This window comes from Haematobia irritans, chromosome 3 (genome assembly GCF_050003625.1).
Source record: "Haematobia irritans isolate KBUSLIRL chromosome 3, ASM5000362v1, whole genome shotgun sequence".
Lineage (NCBI taxonomy): Eukaryota > Metazoa > Arthropoda > Insecta > Diptera > Muscidae > Haematobia > Haematobia irritans.
Genome location: NC_134399.1, coordinates 104,149,937 through 104,170,182, shown reverse-complemented (window position 1 = coordinate 104,170,182; position 20,246 = coordinate 104,149,937). Strand labels below are relative to the sequence as shown.

Here is a 20,246-nt window from a genome sequence, read left to right as displayed (position 1 = left end):
TACCCCCATCCTATGGTGGATGGTGGTTTAGGATAAAAATCCTAAACAGAACAGTTAGATATACTTCATTAACTAGAATAAAGTAAGGAGATTTACTAATACTTATTTCTTCTAAGGGGTATGCAAATTCACAACTGAACAATAAATTTTTATTCACTGAAAACAACGTATTCATAAAAATGAACAAAATCCCAACTAAAACCAGGTTTCCTCAAATTTAATCAATTTTTTTTAAAAAATCATAAACCAGACTTCCTTTATTATAGAAGGTGTATCATATACAGAGATGGTCTGTCGTAAACTGTAAAGTATTTGACATACATTTACGACGTATTTTACCATACGTCAAAAACGTCGTAAACTTTCTGAAAATACCTAGTTTTTGACAATATAAGAATTTGTACAGTACACTTGTTTTAGAACCGTGTATTTCATACTTTTTTTTTATTTTTTGTATTTCCGAATGCCTTTTCATTATAAAAAATTCCCTTAAATTAAAAATGCTAACCTTCGTAAAATATTTAGTTTTTTGCAATATAAGTATTTTTGTACAGCATACGTTTATGTTTTACTTTATTCGAGAATGCCTTTCCTTATGAACAAGTAGTAAATATAAGTGTACTACTGCCAGCTGGATTTCACATAGCCGTATTAAAATAGGAGTTATTAATTAATTTAAATCAACGCGGTTGGCATGTCCACAAGTTGTAAGTAAATCTTATTTTTACTACAACAATTTTCACAGTTTCAGAAAACGCGTTGTATTCAAACGTTTAAGCCTGCAAATTGCTTTTGAGTAAAAATTTCAAAATATTATTATAAAAAATCTAAAATACTTCAATATGACGTTTCCATAACTTAGGATATTAAAAAGTAGTCTTTGAAATCAAATCTAAGGATCCTGTAGGTGGTTTTGACATTTACTACGTTTTTTACGTTTTATACAGGTATATGACGTTTTTGACGTTTACAACTTTTTGACAGTAGAAATCTTAAAAAATTGCTATTCGGACCATCTCTGATCATATATATGAACAAGACTTGGCATAGAAAAATATTTTAGTTCATTCGTACTAAGAAGTATTCAATCCTTTCAAAACCATTGAGCTACAACAAATTCTACGAAAATTTGACTTTGAAAATCTTTTTTAATGCAATTGAATAGGTACTCTTATTCCCATCCATGTATGTAGTTCAATAAAAGCTATTCGTTGGTTATTTAGAGATACGTTATGCATTGTCTACAAACAATTGACATATTTGAGGGAGCATTTTGTCGACTCCTTATATAAGTCTCAACTGGCGCCAGCCATGTATCCGATTAAGAAGTCCATTTTTTGTAGTCTGCAACCACATATTGTTCACACAATGTCAAATTAAACTCCATGACTGAATACATAATTGAAACCTTAAAAAGCGATTTAAAAAATGTTTTTCCAAAAGCCACTGGAATCAAAAATTATAACAAATTTAACAGTTGTCGTGAACTCCAAAATGTAATTCCCCATGTGATGTGGTCTCAGTAGATTTAATTATCCAATTACAATTAGCCAGGCAAGCGAATAGACTTCGGGGCAACAAACAAAAGAAATTCATATAAAAAACGAACATATCATTTTAAATGGCATTTATAAAATTATTTGTTGCGTAGATGTTTTTCCTTGTCATTGCGAGCTGTTTTTTTTTTTTGGAGCAAAACGAAATGAATTTAGTGATTTGTGCTTTCAATTTCTGTTTGTTGGTGACATTCTAGTCTCTTTTACTATGATATTCTGGATTTCTAAACAATTTACCATGATTTTTGTGGTCACCGTTTACAATGTATTTGTTTGGTTTTTTAATTGGCTTAATATTTTCTACCAAATTACTTTAATTATTGTTATTAAGTATGCTTATGAATTGGTAGCCTCTAAATAAAAACAAAATAGGACCGAACCGGAGTAGGGTACGTAGACTACATAGTACCATAAATAAGCACTAGAGAATTGCTATTATTTGGTACACTACACGCAGAGAAGGAATATGATCACCTCAAACATGTCTCAAGAGCAAAATGTTATTTTTGTATGGTGACCATGTAAAGGATGATACGGTCAAAATTTGGTCAATATAAACTTGACGTATTTCTTTCAATTTTGCATTTTAAAAACCTGAACACCCCTCATTTTGAAGGTGTGTGTATAGAATGTTTCTCCTATTTTGATTTTGGAATTCACTCTTCAGTTGTCAAAATGCCGTCCAAGCAAGAAGAGCAGCGTATCAAAATTTTGCTCGCGCATCGCGAAAATCCGAGCTACTCGCACGCAAAGCTGGCAAAATCGCTAAAAGTTGCCAAATCAACCGTTACAAATGTAATTAAAGTGTTTGGGGAACGTTTGTCGGAAGCCAGGAAGTTTGGATCGGGGGGAAATCGAAAACAGGAAGCCGCTGAGACGACAAAGAGAGTTGCCGGTAGTTTCAAGCGAAATCCTAACCTCTCTCTCCGAGATGCCGCAAATAAGCTGGGTGTATCGTCTACAACCGTGCATCGAGCCAAAAAACGAGCCGGACTATCGACTTACAAGAAGGTAGTGACTCCAAATCGCGATGATAAACAAAATACGACGGCCAAGGCGCGATCCCGGAGGCTGTACACGACGATGCTGACGAAGTTTGACTGCGTGGTAATGGAAGACGAAACCTACGTCAAAGCCGACTACAAGAAGCTTCCGGGACAGGAGTTTTATACGGCAAAAGGAAGGGGAAAGGTAGCTTCCGGGACTGTCAACCAAAAAATTTACGTGAAAGAGTGTTTGAATAAACGTATGCTGCCTTTCCTGAAGAAACACGGTTGTTCCGAACTGTTTTGGCCGGATTTGGCATCTTGTCATTACGGTAAAAAGGCCATGGAGTGGTACGCCGTCAACAACGTTCAGGTGGTTCCCAAGGACAAGAACCCTCCCAACACGCCAGAGCTCCGCCCAATTGAGAAATACTGGGCTATTGTCAAGTGGAACCTAAAGAAGACAAAAAAAAAACTGCTAAGGACGAGCAGCAGTTCAAGGCAAACTGGCTTTCTGCGGCGAAGAAGGTGGGCAAGGCGGCTGTACAAAATCTGATGGCAGGTGTCAAGCGTGAGGCCCGGCAATTCGGATTTGGAAAAGCGAAAGCCTAACTGAATATTTTTCCTGAATTTTATACTAATTGAACTTGAAAAAGAAATTTAATTTGATTTTTTAAATAAACGATTTCACCGATTTACACGCGTTTTCCCTTGACCAAATTTTGACCGTATCACCCTTTAACATGTTTGTCACTAAAATGTTATTTTCTCGTCAAATATAACCTGCTCATCTGATATACATGAATTCCGAGAAAATAAAATGGTTGCGAAAACCATGTTAAATGGTCACCACCCAAAAATAACATTTTGCTCTTAAAACATGTTTGAGGTGATCATATTCCTTCTCTGGGTGTAACGAGATTTTATTAAACGAAAATATTTTGCAAATTTTAGAGAATCACTTGTTGTACATCCACAAAAAAAACAACGCTTCTGTACCCAGCAAATACTCAGCCACAAACGCCATTGAACACGATGCGTCAAAACGTCTATTCACATGTGTATCATACTTGTAGGTAAACCGCGCCGAACTTATTGGTTCGATGCCGACAATTTTTATTTTGATACTTTCATGAAAGTTCACGCAACTTTCTATGTCGATTGCACTAAATCTAATACGAGGGCGGTTTGGAAACTTCTTAGCCTATCAATGAAAGAGAATAGTTAGTTTTTCAAAACTATTTTTATTTTTCAATATAATCTACTGAAACTTCAATACGAGGGCAGTTCGGAATCTTCTTAGCCTAGCACAAAAAGCGCAGTATAAACAAAAAAAGTTAAGTGTTTTGGAAACGTCCATCTCTGTTATGAACTCATGTTAAATTTTGTTTCGATCTGGCAACTCCTTCATATAGAAACAGGTGTTCAAAAAGGACGCATCCGCAATTTTTTATACCCTTCACCACTACTGTGGTACAGGGTATAATAAGTTTGTGCATTTGTATGTAACGCCAAGAAGGAAAAGTCCGAGACCCATCGTTTAGTATACCGATCGTCATAGAATTAAATTCTGAGTCGATTTAGCGATGTCCGTCTGTCTGCCTGTTTGTCTGTCTGTACGTCCGTCTGTCTGTATATGTAATTTTGTGTGCAAAGTACAGGTCGCAGTTTAAGTCCGATCGTCCTCAAATTTGGCATAGGGTTTTTTGGGACAGAGACAATCGCTATTGATTTTGGAAAAAATCGGTTCAGATTTAGATATAGCTGCCATATATATTTATCCCCGATCTGGTCATAGTTGGCGTGTTTATCAACCGATTTTCTTCAAATTCAGTACATCCGAATATTTTATGAGTCTCTAAAAAACTTGCAAAATATCAGCCAAATCGGTTCAGATTTAGATATAGCTCCCATATATATCTTTCGTCCGATTTAGACTCATATGACCACAGAGGCCAAAGTTTATTACCAATTTTCATGAAATTTTGCGTAGAGAGCAGTATTGGTATTGTACCAATGCTTGGTAAATTTGATTTAAATCGGTTCAGATTTAGATATAGCTCCCATATATATCTTTCGTCCGATTTGAATTTATATGGCCTCAAAAGCCGGAGTTTTGCCGTGATTTGGTTTAAATTTTGCACGAGAGGTAAATTTAATGGTATAGTTAGTGTGCCAACTTTGGTTAAAATCGGTTCAGATTTAGATATAGCTCCCATATATATGTTCACCAGAGGTTGGAAAATATGGTAGACTATTTCATATTTTCAATGGGATTTTCCTCCAATTGACTGGATAGTTTCCACAGAGAATATATTTAATATGATATTTAAGTGTGTCAAGTTTGATCTAATTTGGTTCAGATTCAGATAAAACCTCCACATATTCGTTCTTCCGGTTAATACAAATATGGCCAAATTCCCACACTTTACACAAAATTCTGTGATGATTTCCCCATATCTTAGTCATATCCTACACACTGTACTAATGCCAGACTTTCCACAGAACGGTTGAGTTTTAAAGAAGGCTCCAAGTCGCCCGACTTGACCAAGTAATATATCACAACCCACACTTGACCACATATCTTGGCAAGATCTAACCAATATCCTTGTAAAATCGTCACTGAATAGCAAAAATTGTAAATGTTACTCAAATTGTCCTATATCTCGAATACATAAATATCGCCTTATAAATCATAAATGCTCTTTTGTATAATTGCATTAAAATTTCTCTCGCTTCATATTTCCTATATTTGTTTACTAACATTGTGTTTCATTCCAGTGCCTTAGCCGATTTCAATTTTAATTCTAGAGATTTTGTAGAAGTACAAAAAATTTTCTCCATTATAAGTATTTGTATCTGGAAATGCAAACCTTTATATAGCTCCCAGCAAAGTAGTTGAGATGGTAACACAAATGTTGGTCTACATGGTGGTGAAGGGTATAATATAGTCGGCCCCGCCTGACTTTACTTACATGTTTTACAATGGAATAATTGGAAATGCGTGCTGTCATTGAATATTTACATAAAAAAGGTTTATCGCGACAATAACTTCATAATGATATGGTGAATGTGGTAGGTGACTGTGCTAGGTGAAAGTGCTCCTTCATATGCAACAGTAAACAAGTAAGGAAAGTCTAAAGTCGGGCGGGGCCGACTATATTACACCCTGCACCACTTTGTAGATCTAAATTTTCGATACCATATCACATCCGTCAAATGTGTTGGGGGCTATATATAAAGGTTTGTCCCAAATACAAACATTTAAATATCACTCGATTTGGACAGAATTTGATAGACTTCTACAAAATCTATAGAGTCAAAATTAAAGTCGGCTAATGCACTAGGATGGAACACAATGTTAGTAAAAAAATATGGGAAAATTTTAAATCTGAAGCAATTTTAAGGAAACTTCGCAAAAGTTTATTTATGATTTATCGCTCGATATATAAATATGTATTAGAAGTTTAGGAAAATTAGAGTCATTTTTACAACTTTTCGACTAAGCAGTGGCAATTTTGACGAATAAAAGTGCGTGAAATTGCCAATATCATGGGCATCTCAAATGATCGAGTCCATTTAATTTTGCATGAAGAACTACAGATGAAAAAGTTTTCTGCAAGATGGGTTCCGCATTTTTTAACAGTCGATTAAAAACGCATAAGAATGCACATTTCTCAAGCTTGTTTGGATCGTTTTAAGCGAAATAAAATGGATTTTAAGCGTCATTACATAACAGTTGATGAGACATGGATCCACTCCAGAGACAAAAGAACAATCCAAATAATGGACTGAAGCTGGAGGAAGTACCCCAAAGAAGACAAAAACAATTCAATCGGCTGGTAAGGCGCACAAGAGTGTTCTCAGAGAGTATTAAGAAAACAAGAGAACGAAACTGTCAAGCGAAACTGCGTCAGTAGGTGGCAGTCATGAGAAAATTTCTCTAATATCATGCAGTTTTTGTCGGTGCTTCTCTCAAATATCATACAGTTTGCGTCGGCGTCACCCAGTTCAGTTCTCTGCAGACTTTACGAAACGTAAAGAAAAGAGGATTTAAAACCTACTTTGTAGTAACAAATTTTCTTTTTTATAAATGATTTCATTCCATTAAATTTTTTGGCAGACAATTTGAAATTATAACTGCCGATGCCTTTATTAACAATTTATCAAAACAGCACTTCGACCGCAACGTCGGTAATACCAAAGCTGCAAGCATTGTGCGACATCTATACGGTTGACATTTGTTGTTTTTGTAGAAGAGAAATTTTCGTCCTCTTGTGTTTTTATTCTCTCTGGTGTTCTAACAATGGCTAAAATCAACGAATTAGAGTACGAGTTGCTTGACCACCCACCTTATTCTCCTGATTTAGCTCCCAGTGACTTTTACTTGTTCCCAAATCTAAAAAAAAAATCCTTGCTGGTAAGCGTTTTACCTCAAATGAAGATGCAATTACAGTTGTAAACCACTATTTTGAAGACCTTGAGGAAAACTATTTTAATCAAGGGATAGAATTGCCAGAAAAGGAAGAAAATTTAACCTGTGTTCATAACAGAGATGGAAGTTTCCAAAACACTTAACTTTTTTCTGTTTATACCGCGCTTTTTGTGCTAGGCTAAGAAGTTTTCGAACTGCCCTCGTATATAAAAATAAGTCGGCTTTTCCTTTCTGACAGTTTAACTCGGGCTCTGAGAGGTTTATAGCAAAGAAAATTAAAGTACAGTAAAAAAACAAAAAGTGATTTACAGAGAACACGCCACGAGATTATGAATTTATTATGGGGTACCTGATTTTTTAATATTTGGACGCGCCCGACCTTTTGAAAATTTGAACAAAATTATCTGATTTGCTTGAATTTTTCAGGGAAAGTTGAATAGGGTCGTCTAGGCAAAGAACAGCTACTTTATTTTTCGATATTTGGCCGAGGAAGGGGGCCTTCCCTTTGTGCGAAATTTTTTAAAGTACAGTGAAATAACAAAAATTTGTCGACTTACTGAAATTTTTGGGAAATTATGAGATTTGTATGAGGTATATGATTTTTATACCCGCCACCATAGAATGGTTACGGGGGTATAATAAGTTTGTCATTCCGTTTGTAACACATCGAAATATCGGTTTCCGACTTTATAAAGTCTATATATTCTTCATCAGGGAGAAATTCTAAGACGATATAACCATGTCCGTCTGTCTGTCTGTTGTAACCACGCTACAGTCTTCAATAATGAAGCAATCGTGCTGAAATTTTGCACAAACTCGTCTTTTGTTTGCAGTCAGGTCAAGTACGAAGATGGGCTATATCGGTCCCGGTTTTGATATAGTTGGAAGTTGGGTAGTTTGTGAAATGAATATAGGGTACGTGGAATTACGATATTTGGTCGGGGAGGAGCGAAGGAGGGGGGTTCCCTTTTGTCCGATCTTTTGAAAATAGAAAGTAGAGGATTGCCGATAAATGGGAACTCTGTACATAATTTTATGATATTCCACAGGTTTCTGCCAGACTTTTTTAAGTATAAAACTTAAATTTTCATGAAGTTGACAGGCAATGTAGAAGGTGCTCATCTGCCGGTATATGTTTGGTAAAGACATATTCTGCGAGTCGAACACTTTAACAAATGTTATTTTGGGCAAGTTTTAAGTACTTTTACTTTTTACGATTTATTGGACGGTATGTTAAGGAGATGTATACCTCTCCTTGACAAACCACGCTTGAAATTCACAGAAAATCTAGAAGATTGTTCAACGATTTGAATATAGAACAATTAAAAAACTAAAAAATTGGTTGAAAGGGAACACACCCTAACGGACGTCCGTTTACATCTGCATAACCACCCAATTTCTGTATATAAACGAAAAAGCAAGTAGTCCAATTTTTTTGAAATGTACGGGACACGTGTGTGGAAACCATGGATTGATTAATCAGTTCTTCAGATTTTGTGCCAGACTTCCCCAGACCCTACTCTTTAAAAGAGTTCAATTTTTTTCGAATTTTGTTTCAGATCGAATGATATGGTTGACTAAGTTAACGAAAATATGCTTCGGGACGCGCAACTAAGCGGGCTGGATTACGCTAGTTATTAATAAAATATTGTCCGAAGTGGTTTTGTTCTTTTAAAAATTAAAAAAATTGCTAAAATAAGTAAATTGTTTTGTTACGAATGCAAAATGAAAAGAGAAATCGAAAAAAGTTGCAATTCCTCATGGAACATGTATGGTACTAATCTCTGTTTTTTTGACGAAAATGAATAACAACAAGCCCATTTTACATCTTTCTATTCTATCGTCTTTGACTATGGCCCAGGGGATAGCGCCTTTCCGTAAAAATTGTAAGAAACAAAAACACAGAATTTTATGTAAGATCGAACAAGAAAATTTGGGAAAGGGGAGTCCCCTCCACGTAGAAAGATCGATAAATTAAGTATAACATGTCACTTCTCTCTTTTTGTCATTTCTTCTCTGAATATCCCAGCAAAAAATTTTGGAAGTTCTTCCAAAGGCACAACTTTAATATCACTTCCAGAAGATGCACTCCCAATGATGTTCTTTATTTTAACTACCCAGGAAATTCTTTTCATTAAATTTTTTATAACTTTGTTTTTTCATACTTTTAATCGACAATTTTAACTTTTTTTAATTCAAATAGGTTAAAAACAGAACCCAGGAATTTCTTTTCATTCAATTTTTTATAACTTTGTTTTTTCATACTTTTAATCGACAATTTTAACTTTTTTTTAATTCAAATAGGTTAAAAACAGAATAAGAATTCATAAAATGGTACAAATCATTTAAATTTTGTCGAAAAAAATGTTAATTCCAATCTGAAAAAATTGTGAATTTTTGAAAATATTTGAGGTCAAACGTTTCCGGCAAGCGTCAGAATCCATTAAAAATTATAAAAAATTATAAAAATTGTTTATTTGACAAAATATCACAGAATTTTTTAATTTAAGTCCAAAACATTGAATTCGGATCATACCTAAAGAAGTGATGCAAATTCAGTGCAACGGCTGTTGACATGGAGGACTTCCGTCTTATGACAAGCCCATTTTAAATTTTCGTTTCTACGTCAATTTTGCACCACTTCGGATCAAAAAATAACATTTTCAGTACTTTTTTGGCGACGCTTTTTTTGCTGGGATATCAATGAAAGCGGAAAAAATTGAGACATTCCCTCTCTGACAAGATATCAAAACATCAACTGCCCGGATAGTTGTTACCAGGGCTGTGGAGTCGAGTCAATTTTGCTCGACTCCGGCTCCGACTCCAGCATTTCTTATTAGCCTCGACTCCGACTCCGGAGTCGACTCCAGGTGGTGTACCTAAATCTCATTTTAACAGTATTCCAATTATAAGTTTAAGGTGTAGTGTTCCAAAAATAGACCGATATAAATATTCTATTTTGCCATATGTGTTTATATGTCCAAAAGAACTCTAATTTTAATTTTTGATAGAACTCGACGAATAATCTCAGCATTTTAGGAATGTAAAGGACTCTACACTTTAATTTCAGACCAATAAATTAAAATACGACACAAGACTATATACACGGATGAAAAAGACTGTTTTTCATTTGTTTGGCTATAAACATTATATGTTTGGAACACACATTTTTAAACACAATATTTTTGAGTGCAAGCATATAATGTTCATAAACTAGCATAACATGTTTGGGACATATATGTTAATATGTTAGAACATATTATGTTTGGGACATAAAATGTTTGTAAATATAATATGCTTGGATGCAAACATATATTAATTTAGAAATAGCCTATAAACATATATGTGTTTAGTAGCTTGGAGCGCTATTTAACAGGGAGCGATATTGAATTAAGTTGGTGGTTGTTGCTTGTTATTACAAAATTAACATTTTATTTTTCCTTGGGCAATTGATCAGCTACTTCTTTGATCCTTACAAACTGTGTGGTCCGCTGTTCGAATCCCCGTCCGGCAAAAGGTAAAATTAAAATAAAAAAATCATAAAATTGAATAATTTCTTCTACAATGTTTGTATTACAGAAAAAGGTGCTAAGAACTAAAAAATCTCGTGGAAGTGAGAAAGATGTCGGGGAATATACAATTGGGCAGAAACAAAATTTTGAATTTTCTTTAGAAATAATTTTTTGAAAAAAAAAATCTATAGAAATAAAATTTTGACAAAATTTGCTATAGAAATAAAATTTTGACCAAATTTTCTATAGAAATACAATTTTGACAAAATTTTCTATAGAAATAAAATTTTGACAAAATTTTCTATAGAAATAAAATTTTGACAAAATTTTCTATAGAAATAAAATTTTGACAAAATTTTCTATAGAAATAAAATTTTGACAAAATTTTCTATAGAAATAAAATTTTGACAAAATTTTCTATAGAAATAAAATTTTGACAAAATTTTCTATAGAAATAAAATTTTGTCAACATTTTCTATAGAAATAAAATTTTGACAAAATTTTCTATAGAAATAAAATTTTGACAAAATTTTCTATAGAAATAAAATTTTGACAAAATTTTCTATAGAAATAAAGTTTTGACAAAATTTGCTATAAAAATAAAGTTTTGACAAAATTTTCTATAGAAATAAAATTTTGAGAAATTTTTCTATAGAAATAAAATTTTGACATTTTCTATAGAAATAACATTTTGAAAAAATTTTCTTTAGAAATAAAATCTTGACAACATTTTCTATAGAAATAAAATTTTGACAACATTTTCTATAGAAATAAAATTTTGACAAAATTTTCTATAGAAATAAAATTTTTACAAGATTTTCTATAGGAATAAAATGTTGACAAAAATTTCTACAGAAATAAAATTTTGACAAAATTTGCTATAAAAATAAAATTTTGACAAAATTTGCTATAAAAATGAAGTTTTTACAAAATTTTCTATAGAAATGAAATTTTGACAAAATTTTCTATGGAAATAAAATTTTGACAAAGTTTTCTATAGAAATAAAATTTTGACAACACTTTCTTTAGAAATACATTTTTGACAAAAATTTCTATAGTAATAAAATTTTGACAAAATTTTTTATAGAAATAAAATTTTAACAACTTTTTCTGTACAAATAAAATTTTAACAAAATTTTTTATAAATGCAATATCAATCAGTTTTTGGTGGATTATTTTTGGCACGAGTGGCAACCTTGATACTAAAACTGTAGATGTAAAATGAAGTATAGCTCCTACATGCATGAAATCTCTAGCAAAAACTTGCAATTTCTCCACCTGACAACAGTCAAATGGATTCTCTCTTTTGCTGTCTCTAATCGTGTAAACAAACTGCTTCTAGTCAACATTTTTGAACGGAGCTAATATCGTCATATTTGGGACAAAAAACGAAAATCGGCATTTGATATTTTTTGAGTAAAATATCGTCAAAATGCCGATAAATCGGCAAAATTGGCAGCCCTGGGTATGACCCATCTTTGAACTCGACATGCCTGCCAAAAATTAAGAATGTTAGTTTCTACTGCTATATTGCCTTAAAATTTTACCTTTATCAAGAGCATATATCGGATTAAAAAACGATAGTTTAATATGTTACAAATGGACTATACAATTGATCAATTCAGGCCATTTTCTAGTAAAACCTACTTTTTATATCACCGTGAAATTTCACCCATATAAATACACTTTGAATAGCCTGAAATCCAGTACTTAGTTTTTCGTTGTTTGATTAAAAACCCCAATCGAATCTAATTTGTTGAAATATTACTTTAGTTACAAAGATATGAAGTGTTTTTCAAATGTTGTTTCGCCAGAGTCGGAGTCGAGCAAAATTTATACGACTCCGGCTCCGACTTCGACTCCAGCAAAATCTTCAGACTCCGACTCCACAGCCCTGGTTGTTACTCTCTGCTAGTTTACACTTTTATTTAAAATTTAAAGTATATAATAATACAAAATTTATTTTGTATTCTTTGATGAAGAAAGAATTGCTTAGTTAACATTATTATCATATCGGAGTCAGATATATTTTCCCAAGCTACATTGGAATCTGGTTTTTGCTATCCTTGCAGCTAAACGTATTATTCATAATTTGTTAAATAATATAATAACAATTATAACTAAGCTGCACAGATAAAACGGCCAACTTGATTGTATTTTTAAACGACTTACGCTAAATTGAAGAGAAGCTGATAATTACCCAGTTGTGCAGTGATGCCTTAAAAATGATTAATCCGATTAAATGAAATTTGTTAATAATGCTGAAAAAGTGAAAAACAAACAAAAAATTACTAAACTTCATAAGTGGCGGTAAGAAAACAAGATTGCAATAAAATAAAACTTGATTTGTTAGAGCCTGTGGAGTTGCTAAAATTGGCATTAATGCTTTTATGAGCTTGGCAGTTTAAAGAGTATTTAATTTTTGTTTATTAATTTTTTTCTCTTTCCATTTTTTTTCATTGGTAAACAAAAGTGTTCAGAGTAAATGACAATCATTTAATTGAAATTAAAAAGTGATTTTGAAAGCAAGCAAATATTCACCATCATCGTTGTCATCATCGTAATGTAGGCCTTGTATTAATTGCATAACTTCTTAATAAACTGGTAAATGTTGAACGTACTCTAGTTTTTTTTTTTTAATTTTGAAAAAAAAAAACCATCAACTTATATACGATGACGAGACATAGCAAAAAGTAAATTTCGCTGCGCTTTTCCATGTCGCGATTAGTAACCGACAAAACAAGAGTTGTTGAATCACTTTTCCTGACCATTTCGGTTTTGTGTGGTTTGGTGAGTAATCTGCACCTGCACATCCGTCATAAATTTGCCCACATCCAGGGGATCATCTTATGATATGGTGCGGGCAGATACCATAAAGCATCTCTGAAAGATTGCAAAAATGCAAGCGATTTTAAAATCCTGATAGCGAAACAAATTTGTTTTGACTCGACACTAATAACCATTAAATGATGTCTTACATAATTGCGGCCTGTTGATTTCGAGAGAAAATTTTGTTGCAAAAAAGAGTAAAAATTAAACTGATATAAACAATAGTTAGTATTTATAATAATTATAATATAATATTATAATTTATTACCTATTCATTGGTATACAAGGTTCGCTAAAAAGGTTAAACCCTCAGGATGGACTACTTCTCACCTTACGCCCAACTTTTAGTATCTTACCAAAAAAGTTGCTAATTCATAATGCTGTCAGGGATCCTAAACGTCATAAATTCTTAACATTGAGAATTCTAAATAACGAACGGTTAATTTAACGAAAACGCTTTTAATCTGACAATTGTGAGAATGGTTTAAGTCTTTCGGAAACGCCCAAAAAGTACGGCCTTACAAAGATCGTAAGATTCAATCAAATGTTTGGAAACGTATATTCAAACATTTAAATATTTTTTCAAAATGTTATTTCTATAGAAAATTTTGGCAACATTTTATTTTTATAGAAAATTTTGTCAGAACTTTATTTCTATAGAAATTTTTATCAAGATTTTATTTCTACAGAAAATTTTGTCAAAATTTTATTTCTATAGAAAAATTTGTCAAAATTTTATTTTTATTGAAAATTTTGACAAAATTTTATTTCCATTGCAAATTTTGAGAGAATTTTGTTTCTATAAAAAATTTTGTAAAATTTTATTTCTATAAAAAATTTTGTCAAAATTTTATTGCTATAGAAAATTTTGTCAACATTTTATTTCTATAGAAAATTTTGTCAAAAATTTATTTCTGTAGAAAATGTTGCCAAGATTTTATTTCTGTAGAAATTTTTTTCAAAACGTTATTTCTATAGAAAATTTTGTCAACATTTTATTTCAATAGAAAATTTTGTCATAATTTTATTTCTGTAGAACATTATGTCAAATTTTGATTTCTATACAAAACTTTGTCAAAATTTTATTTCTATAGAAAATTTTGACAAAAATATAATTTCTATAGAAGAGTTTGTCAAAATTTTATTTCTATAAAAAATGTTGCCAAATTTTATTTCTATAGACACTTTTTTAAGATTTTTTTTTAGAAAATTTTGTTAAAATTTTATTTCTGTAGGAAAATTTGTCAAAAGTTTATTTCTATAGAGTATGTTGTTAAGATTTTATTTCTATACAAATTTTCTACAAAATTTTAGTTTTATGGATGTGTTTGTAAAAAATTTATTTCTATAGAAATTTTTGTCAAAATTTTGCGAAAATTTTATTTCTATAGAAAATTTTATCAAGATTTTCTTTCTATAGGTTTTTTTAATTTTTTTTTCATAGAAATTTTTTTCAAAATGTTATTTTTATAGAAAATTTTGTCAAGATTTTGTTGCTATAGAAAAGTTTGTCAAAATTTTATTTCTGTAGAAAATTTTATCAAAATTTTTATTTCTATAGAAAGTTTTGTCAAAATTTAATTTCTATAAAAAATTTTTGACAAAAATATAATTTCTATAGAAGAGTTTGTCAAAATTTTATTTCTATCAAAAACTTTGTCAAAATTTTATTCCTATAGAAAAATTGTATGCAAATTTTATTACTATAGAGTTTGTCAAAATTTTATTTATATAGAAAATTTTGTTCAAATTTTATTTATATAGAAAATTTTGTCAAATTAATTTCTATAGAAAATTTTGTCAAAATTTCATTTCTATAAAAAATTTTGCCAAGATTTTATTTCTTTGGAAAATTTTGTCAAAATTTTATTTTTATAAAAAATTTTGTCAAAATGTTATTTCTTTAGAAAATGTTATTAAAATTTTATTTCTATAGAAAACTTTGTCAAAACATTATTTCTATAAAAAATTTTGCCAAGAATTTATTTCTATGAAAAAATTTGTCCTAAAGAAAATTTTGTCAAAATTTTATTTCTGTAGAAAATTTTGTCAAATTTTTATTTCTATTGAAAATTGTGTGAAAATTTTATTTCTATAGAAAATTTTATATCTATTGAACATTTTTTTTAAATTTTATTTCTATAGAAAATTTTGAAAAAATTATATTTCTAAAGAAAATTTTGTCAAAATTTTATTTCTATAGAAAATTTTGTCACAATTTTATTTCTATAGAAGAGTTTATCAACATTTTATTTCTATAGAAAATTTTGTCCAAATTTGATTTCTATAGAAAATTTTGTCAAAATTTTATTTCTATACAAAATTTTGTCAACATTTTATTTCGATAGAAAATGTTATTAAAATTTTATTTCTATAGAAAACTTTGTCAAAACATTATTTCTATAAAAAATTTTGCCAAGAATTTTTTTCTATGAAAAATTTTGTCCTATAGAAAATTTAGTCAAAATTTTATTTCTGTAGAAAATTTTGTCAAATTTTTATTTCTATTGAAAATTGTGTGAAAATTTTATTTCTATAGAAAATTTTATATCTATTGAACATTTTTTCAAAATTTTATTTCTATAGAAAATTTTGAAAAAATTTTGTTTCTAAAGAAAATTTTGTCAAAATTTTATTTCTATAGAAAATTTTGTCACAATTTTATTTCTATAGAAGAGTTTGTCAACATTTTATTTCTATAGAAAATTTTGTCCAAATTTGATTTCTATAGAAAATTTTGTCAAAATTTTATTTCTATACAAAATTTTGTCAACATTTTATTTCGATAGAAAATTTTGTAAAAGTTTTATTTCTATAGAAATTTTTGTCAAAATTTTATTTCTATAGAAAATTTGGTCAACATTTTATTTCGATAGAAAATTTAGGAAAAATTTTATTTCTATAGAAATTTCTGTCAAAAGTTTTGTCAAAATTTTATTTCTATAAAAAATTTTGTCAAAAATATAATTTCTATCGAAGAGTTTGTCAAAATTTTATTTCTATCCAAAATGTTGTCAAAATTTTATTTCTACAGAAATGTTTTTCAAAATTTTATTTCTATGGAAAATTTTGTCAAAATTTTATTTCTATAGAAAATTTGGTCCAAATTTTATGTCTATAGAAAATTTGGTCAAAATTTTATTTCTATAAAAATTTTGTCAAAATTTTATTTCTATAAAAAATGTTCTCAAAATTGTACTTCCACAGAAAATTTTGTCAAGACCTTATTTCTATAGTTTTTTTTTTCTAAATTGAATTTCTATAGAACATTATGTCAAAATTTTATTTCTATAGAAAATGTTGACAAAACATTTTTTTTTTTTATAGAAAATTTTGTCAAAACTATATTTCTATAGAAATTTTTGTAAAGATTTTATTTTTATAGAAATACAAAATTTTGTAAACATTTTATTTCTATAGAAATTTTTGTCAAAATTTTGCCAAAATTTTATTTCTACAGAAAATTTTATCTAGATTTTCTTTCTATAGAATTTTAAAAAATTTTTTTCAAAATTTTATTTGTATAGAAAATATTGTCCAAATTTTATTTCTATAGAAAATTTTGTCAAATTTATTTCTATAGAAAAGTTTGTCAAAATTTCATTTCTATAAAAAATTTTGCCAAGATTTTATTCTTTTGGAAAATTGTGTCAAATTTTTATTTCTATGGAAAATTTTGTCAACATTTTATTCCTATAGAAAATTTTGTCAAAATTTTATTTCTGTAGAAAATTATGTCAAATTTTTATTTCTATGGAAATTTTTGTCAAAATTTTACTTCTATAGAAAATTTTGTCAAAAATATAATTTCTGTAGAAGAGTTTTTCAACATTTTATTTCTATAAAAAATGTTGTCAAAATTTTATTTCTATAGAAAATGTTGTCAAAATTTTATTTCTATGGACGAGTTTGTAAAAATTTTATTTCTATAAAAAATTTTGTCAAGATTTCATATCTATAGAACTTTTTTCAAAATTTTATATACTTCAAAAAAAAAAAAAAAAAAAAAAAAAAAAAAAATATATATATATATATATATATATATATATATATATATATATATATATATATATATATATATATATATATATATATATATATATATATATATATATATATATATATATATATATATATATATATATATATAATTGCTATAGAAGAGGTTGTCAAAATTTTATTTCTACAGACATTTTTTCAAATTTTTTTTATATTCTATTTTTTTATTTCTATAGAAAATTTTATTTCTATGGATGAGTTTGTAAAAATTTTATTTCTATAGAAAATTTAGTCAACATTTTATATCTATTGAACATTTTTGCAAAATTTTATTTGTATAGAAAATTTTTTCAAAATTTTATTTCTAAAGAAAATTTTGTCAAAATTTTATTTCTGTAGAAAATTTTGTCACAATTTTATTTCTATAGAAGAGTTAGTCAAAATTTTATTTCTATAGAAAATTTTGTCCAAATTTGATTTCTATAGAAAATTTTTCAAAATTTTATTTCTATAGAAAATTTTGTCAACATTTTATATCTGTAGAAAATTTTGTCAAAACTTTATTTCTATAGAAATTTTTGTCAAAATTTTATTTCCAAATTTTCTATAAATTTGGTCAACATTTTATTTCGATAGAAAATTTTGTCAACATTTGATTTCTATAGCAAATTTTGTCAAAGTTTTATTTCTGTAGAAAATTTTTTCAAAATGTTACTTCTATAGAAAATTTTTTTCAACATTTTACATTTTTTCAAATTTTTTTTTATATTCTATTTTTTTATTTCTATAGAAAATTTTATTTCTATGGATGAGTTTGTAAAAATTTTATTTCTATAGAAAATTTAGTTAACATTTTATATCTATTGAACATTTTTGCAAAATTTTATTTGTATAGAAAATTTTTTCAAAATTTTATTTCTAAAGAAAATTTTGTCAAAATTTTATTTCTGTAGAAAATTTTGTCACAATTTTATTTCTATAGAAGAGTTAGTCAAAATTTTATTTCTATAGAAAATTTTGTCCAAATTTGATTTCTATAGAAAATTTTTCAAAATTTTATTTCTATAGAAAATTTTGTCAACATTTTATATCTGTAGAAAATTTTGTCAAAACTTTATTTCTATAGAAATTTTTGTCAAAATTTTATTTCCAAATTTTCTATAAATTTGGTCAACATTTTATTTCGATAGAAAATTTTGTCAACATTTGATTTCTATAGCAAATTTTGTCAAAGTTTTATTTCTGTAGAAAATTTTTTCAAAATGTTACTTCTATAGAAAATTTTTTTCAACATTTTATTTCGTAAGGCAATTTTAAAACATTTTTTTTTACAAAAAGTTTTGTCAAAAGTTTATTTCTATAGAAAATTTTGTCAAAATTTTATTTCTATAGAAAGTTTTGTCAAATTTTATTTCTATAGAATATTTTGTCAAAATGTTATTTGTGTAGACAATTTTTTCAAAATGTTACTTCTATAGAAATTTTTTTCAACATTTTATTTCGAAAGGCAATTTGTGAAGTACCTCTTAGTTGAAGAGGAATATATTGCAAAATCTACCAAAACATCAAAAATTCTATCAATCTACCAAACAGTAAAAAATCTGCCATTTTTGGTAGAATTCTACCAACTGTGCACTAAAAAAAAAGTTAACTTGGATCCAAAGATTTTGACCTTCCCTTCAGGTTTTTGGTATTGATTCGGAGCCAACCATGCGGCTTCTTTAAAATAAAGACATCTTTGACAAATCTCCCTGACTTTATATCTAGGATAAATAAAATTAAAATTAGATACAGATCACATTCATCGAATTATTATACTCTTTTTGCGATATATTAATAAAGGTATTTATCTACAAACAAATTCCAATTTAAAATCCAAATTATGACAGGCACTTCAAAGTAAAAACAGTTTTCTTAATGTTAAAAACAAAAACGTTAAACCAAAGATGCAAATTCTTAAAATAAGTCTTAGCTTATATTTGGAGCGATTTTATCTTATATTTAAAAATGCAATATGTCAATTGAGTTGAAGACGATTTCTTTAAATTAAAAATGTTTTTCTTTATTTTAAGGAAAATTTGCCTTACTTCAAAGATCTACAACTTCAGAAGAGAGACGGAAAATTTCAAGATTTGTGTCCTAAATTTAATGAAAAAAAATTTTTTGAAATAAGGATTATAAACTTTCGTTTAATTAAAATGTCATTATTTTAAAGAATTTTGCCCTTAACTTTAGGTAAATTTCGATTCCTAAAATTTAAGTTGCATAATTTTCCATATTAGGTCAATATTTTTTCAGTGTGGTAACCGTTGTTAGGATTTTACTATTAACACTACCTTTGCCTGACCCAGCTCGAAACCAGGGACTGGAAACAAATTAGGGAATTTGTCTAAGAAGTTAGAGCACTCATCAAGGCCAATATTGACATGGGTGTTATAGGCCCTCATTAGACTGCGAAAATTGAATCATCTGTTCAATCTAATCTAACCTAATCTATATATATCGAATTCATCAGTTTTAAATGATTAGTTAAAGTAATATCTTTAGGCACCTCTGTAGTACTTTAATTTTGCCAAATGCTTATGAATTTTCTCTCGTGGTAAAAAAAGTACGATTTTTATACTCCCGTTCGAGTTAACGAATTTTTCTAAATAAAGAAAATGCCTGAAAATATATCGTTCGTAAAAGCGAACTTCGACTGTATTTTATTTTGCAAGAAATTTCATATTTTTGTTCAAAATCAATAGAAATTGTCTGGAGTCGAATTAAGACTAAATGCCAAATTTGAGAATGATCGGACTTAAACTGCGAGCTGTAAATTGCACACCGAAATATGTGAACAGGATGAAGGCCAGGCGAATATAGCTAAATCGACTTAGAATTTAATTTTAGGACGATCAGAATACAATGGGTCTCAGAGTCGTCATTC

General features: G+C 28.7%; 1 protein-coding gene across 1 annotated transcript in view; it reads right to left on the bottom strand.

Moving 5' to 3' along the window:
* The window catches only part of rtv (QVR superfamily protein rtv), a 392,548-nt gene that overhangs the window by 314,464 nt on the left and 57,838 nt on the right, over positions 1-20,246 (bottom strand). The window contains exon 2 of the mRNA XM_075303263.1: positions 12,690-12,750. The gene's annotated coding sequence lies outside the window, so the exon portion shown is untranslated. The remainder of the gene's footprint in view (positions 1-12,689; positions 12,751-20,246) is intronic.